The 5,576-nt window shown below is 33.2% G+C and overlaps 1 pseudogene; it reads right to left on the bottom strand.

The window, feature by feature from the left end:
* Positions 1-794: 794 nt before the first annotated feature.
* LOC149534477 (DExH-box ATP-dependent RNA helicase DExH13 pseudogene) lies at positions 795-1,226 on the bottom strand (annotated as a pseudogene).
* Between the last annotated feature and the right edge of the window lie 4,350 nt (positions 1,227-5,576).

The raw sequence follows: 5,576 nt of genomic DNA, 5'->3' as shown, positions 1-5,576 counted from the left end.
ACTTAGATGTTTCAATTTGAAAGAAGTACAAATTTTCCAATATCTAAGTGTCCAAGTCATTTACTATAGTCTACACTAATGCAATGTCTTTGTTCCTCATATATTTTGCCTATGAAATTAATTAAACTAACTAATTAAATATCAAATTGTTTTGATATTACTATTATTCTTTCATTCCAAAACTAAGTTTCTTTCATTCCATCTGTCCCATATCATGATTATCAGGAGAATTTTCCAATACAATTTAAAGGCTTTCTTTCAATTTTCAATGTCTATCCTTCTACAAGGGACTTCAAAAATTTGGACAAGGTCCTTTCTAGGTTCAAGAATTTTCACAAAGAGGAACAAGAGAAAAATTCAGTCATTGAGGGGGGATTCCAGATACTTCTACGCTATGAAAATAGTATTAACTATTTAAGTTATTACAAGCTCAACACAACAACCACAAGTACATTTAGCTAGTTTGCTAAATTCTTGATTCCCAATTAATGGGTTGCATTAAATGCAAGCATGCCGCAATTCATCTTAATATTAGCATTAGTAATGATTTTTTGTATTGAAATCATAGATTGGTGAAACCAATGACAAGAGCTATTTATTAACAAATTTTTAACTGAAATCATGTATCACTGAAACCCATGGTAAAAGCATTCGAGTTACTAGATGAAGCTTATTCTATGAGCCCATATATTTGAGTTGCAGAGTTTTGCCACACAATCTTTCTCCATCATCATATATTGACCATATCAACTTCATACAAAATTTTTACAGCTATGGTAGTTGGTAAGTAACATTCATTCCTTTGCATTTTCTTCATCCTCGGCTTCATTCACATTGACTGTGAAAGTGTACTCTTGATCATAACCAATGTATGAATCACACATGAAATATAGTGTATATGTCTTCTCTCCAAGCTCTGAAGGTGTAGTAAACTCAAGCTTGACTTTAGTCTTCCTCTTGAGCGATACCCTCTTAATGGCCAATAGCTTATTGCTTTTTAAATCCCCAATTACTAGCCACCATCCTTCTTCCTTTTCTTTGGGATACCTTGGTGCATCAACTGGACCCAACTCCTGTCTACCTTCAAGATCCCTTTCTAGAATGACCTGCACTGTTACATTCTCTCTAGCCCTCACATCATCACTATCAACTATGTCATATGCCAGATCAATGTTTGGGAAGCGATTACAAAAATGAGTAATGTTTAACAATTGTGAATCTGTCATCTATAACAATTCATGCCTTTCATCATCCTCCATCTCAACTAAATCAAAAATAGTTTCAATGATTTTCCCTTGATTTTCATGGCACTTCTTAGCAAGTTCCTTGGGGAAATGTGGAAGCTGTAACAGGATAGAATCACAATCCCAAAGACCTTGTGTAACCATTTGGCTCAATTCCATTGTTGCAAGAGCTAGATTGAAACAACCATTACTAGAAATAACATCCACCATAGCTTGAAGAAGCTGGTTAGCAGAAAGAAGCTCACTGATCTAGTGCTAGGTTGCCAGCTATGACATGCCTTGAAAAGTGAGCTTGCAACAATGCATTTTCCTTTACACGTGGATTGGTATATTTTGGTTTGTCAATAGCAAACTTTTGATGATTTATCAATTTTCTTATTGTTTCTTCTTCACCTAGCCATATGGGAAGCTATGAATACTCTGAGGTAGAAGCAAGAATATAACATATCATATCATATCACCAAAGTAGAATAGATAATACCTGATGAATCGCCCTTTATTTATGCATGGGTTGGTAACTGAAGCACAAAAGAACTAGTTAAGTTGAATGGCTCACTTACAATTCATTCTGGAAATTTTTTATTTTTTCTTTGATGGGTCCACCAACCAGTTCCACGTCTAGGTCAACCAATTGACAAGTGTAAAGGACAAATTCATTGCCCTCCTCCCACGCATTGGCTAATATTTGGTAGATAGTACCCAACAAAAAATATATATAAGACTCCTAAGAGATATCTCAACTTGTTTTCAGAGTGATTGACCAGCCTATGTAGGATAATCATAAGACTGACAATAGTAATATGAACTTATCTTGAAAATGCTATCTACACTCTCATTTTGAAAGTTTTGAAATTTATTTATTTTAAATACTGCTTATCTAAGATATATTGGCCCATGGGTATGTCAACATAGGTCAATGAGAGCAACAGACAATTATGATGATTTGCAGATCATCCAATGACAACTATGCAATATAAATATTACAAAGGGCTCTCCAAGTCTGCATTAATTCAATTGCTGAATGAAGCTTACTTTTATAAGAAGCAACCAAAGATAGATTTTGATAACTGTAGCTAAACAACAATTAAAAATGTTCATTTTCCTTAAATTCTCCTCTAAATGAACATTGGGAAACGACCTCAAAAAGAAGAGCATTCATTGATATGTTAGCAATTCTACATAATGAACATTTAGAAGACACTGAGAAAATTTTAGTGTCTGAAATTGATTACTGGCAAGGAATTTTATAAATATATTGGCATGCTTGCCTCAGTAGGACAATATTGCAAGTTCATCAAAACCTTATTGAACCAACTCTCCAATGTAGAGGTTCTAGATTTTAACATGCTTACTACTATTGTGGAACATCGGATTCTTACTCATTTGAATAGAACTTTGATTATGAAAATGCAATATGTTGGGACCATGTTGTATTTGTTGCATACCTTGTTTGATTTTTTTCAACCAACCTACTTGGCAAGTGGTGAAAGTGGCAGTTTTCTATGTAGCCTCTGTAGCAGAAAGGGATGTGGTAGACTATTTCTTGTATTTCAAAGAAAGTATTGCAGAATAATGGTTGAAAGTATAACTAGAAGTAGACTTCTAATCATCAATGGAACCTACCTAAATTGAATTAGCATATCCAACCTATCTAGTCTATAAAGACCATAATCTATTTTTTTAAGGTACCTTGGAATCCTTTTAGTAGAACTCCAATATTTTTTTCTTAGTTTTTTGACTATAACCAAAACATCAAACTCATTACATATGTAATAACTTATATTTGGTCAGTGCAGTAGCCAAATAAATCAATCAACTGATTGGTTGTCTATAGAGTGGGTTTCTTTAAAGTAGACTTATTTGAAGTGGACACCTCAAGTCCAACCTCAATGGGGTTGCTATCTTTTATAAAAATTTCTTGGGGAATATCTTAAGAATATTTTTTTTGAGACATAAATATATACATGATGCATCCACCTAAATCAATCTTTTTTAAAACTAAAAAAAGATATGTTCTAGATTTATCAAGTAAAGATGAATTTTCTACAATATAGATAAGATTATCCACATATAGAACTTGGATAAGACTATCCTTAGCTGAGTACTTGTGATGCTAGAACATTTGGGCTCATAAGCAATCTTGCATCACCAAAAATTTTATTTTGTTTCTATGTTTGATTTTTTCATTTTTGGTTTAGGTTGGATCTTCAAGAGCACATTTTGAAGTGTTGAAGGATAAAACATTTTTTTTATCAATGCCCAACTTTCATTTCAAAAATCAGAGGCTATGATTTTGAAAATACTACATTGCACAATTTCAAGGTTTCAAGGGTTGAAGGGATTCTTTTGCATATTATAAACTCATAATGAATTAATTTGCTAAATTTGGATGTCGAGGGAAGTGTTCACAAGGCGAATGAACTTTGGCACTCCAATCATGTATCTTTCATCTCAACTACATAAAATGGAGGTAAGGACTAGTGATTCTCAAGAAAATAATTAGATACTTTATTTTGTAAATGAGCACAACTTGGTTTATGTTTATCTTCATTTTTCCAAAGCCATTAACAATAAAAAGTTATTGGATGTAGTTTAGCAAACTTGGGTGACACATTTGAAAGGATTGGCACCATGAGGGTTCTAATCATATGAAATCTAGCCTTCAATGGCATTAGAAGCTGCAATCAACAATAGCAAGGTTGGACAAACTTGCATGTTTTTCTCTAGGGAATTGCACAAGGAAGAGCGTAGATAATTAGCTTGCCAACAGCAGAAGGATAGAAGAAGAGAAATAAGGATCTACAGGTGTGTTTGTGGTGTTCAAGGCAGACACAAGAGCTATATGATGAAGAAAAATATTAGAATTCAATTGAGGAGTGAAGCCACAAAGGTGTGAAGGCTTGAGAAACATTGAAATTTTTTAAATTTGTTTCATGTTGAAATCCTTCATACATGTTATTATTCTGGATAAATTCTATTGTTTGAATGCATAGATGAAGGTTGGCATAAAGATAAGTTTCATATTATGTCTCCATATAGTGTTTTGGATGGGACATTAAGGCTGCAAGGTCGAGTAGTTTAATAAGATCTGTTGATCTTGACCGCATTAGCTTGATATATAGAGTACTATTATTAAATATTGACAAAATTTGTTTGTTGTAGGTAGGAAGGAATTAATTCTAGATTACCATGGTTTTGATGCCTACTTAAAACCATTTAAGGCTTGCTTCAACCTATAAACAAAATGTTCTTTGGAAGGTATCTCAAAGCCTTGAAGTTGAGTGGCATAAACCTCTTCATTACTATACTTATAAAACCACAAAAAAACACTTTCAAACATCTATTTGATAAATAGTTCAACCATGACGAACACTTAAAGACACAAGTAGTCTAACCATATCTATCTGTGATACTAGAGAAAATATTTCATCATAATCAATGCCTCCTATTGAGTGTACCCTTTTGCTATCAATTTACTAGCTTTATGTGTGTCAAGGCTAATAAAATACCACTATGGGCTAATAATACCTGTGGAAGATTTGTCCATCAATTTTTCTGATCTGCCAGGCCCTTTTGTTCACAAAAAGCTACAACCTAAGACAATGGACAGCATTCTGCTAATTTAGAGACAAAACTACTGCTTCCCTAATAAAAAAGTGTTTATAGAGAAAGAGGAAAAGAACATAACCAAGATTTGGTGTTTCTCTTGAGGATGGTGATGTTAACTTCAAAGGTCATCTCTAAAGAAGAGGTGACTCTAATGACATGGTATAAGATAATAAAAGATTTTATTGACATGCACCATACATAGATGGTGGTTTCAAAGCCCCAAAAATGAAACAAATGCATTCTAAATAGATTATCTTGGTGGTCATAAACTATAGGGTGGTTGATTCTTACCTTCTTTCTCCTCTCTTAAATCTATTGAAATCCAATAGAATAATAACAAAACCCAATAATTTGAAAGCCTAATATAATCTCTAGCCTAAAACAATATAGGAAGATTTCTCAAACCCCCCACAACATGTAGCACAAATTAACATGATCAAACCACATGGGCACCAATAAACTAGCTCTAGATAAAACAACTCTTCTTCTTAACTGATAACTCTTTGTGTGTGATATCTTCTTACCCACTACCAATGAACATGTCTTTGTAAGAAGACTCTGAACAAATATAATATTTCATGAATATCACCATGTGTTTCTACACATTTTGCCAATTGATGATGTAATAATGCCTACAATACTTCACCATATAACACCAATCTTGCCTTTTGTGCTATAAAATCTAAAGATTTTCAATCTATGTGCATTATCCCTCAAAAAAGT

Source organism: Cupressus sempervirens, chromosome 10 (genome assembly GCF_028749045.1).
Source record: "Cupressus sempervirens isolate cs-2001-9-10 chromosome 10, ASM2874904v1, whole genome shotgun sequence".
Classification (NCBI taxonomy): domain Eukaryota; kingdom Viridiplantae; phylum Streptophyta; class Pinopsida; order Cupressales; family Cupressaceae; genus Cupressus; species Cupressus sempervirens.
This window is presented reverse-complemented; position numbering and strand designations above follow the sequence as displayed.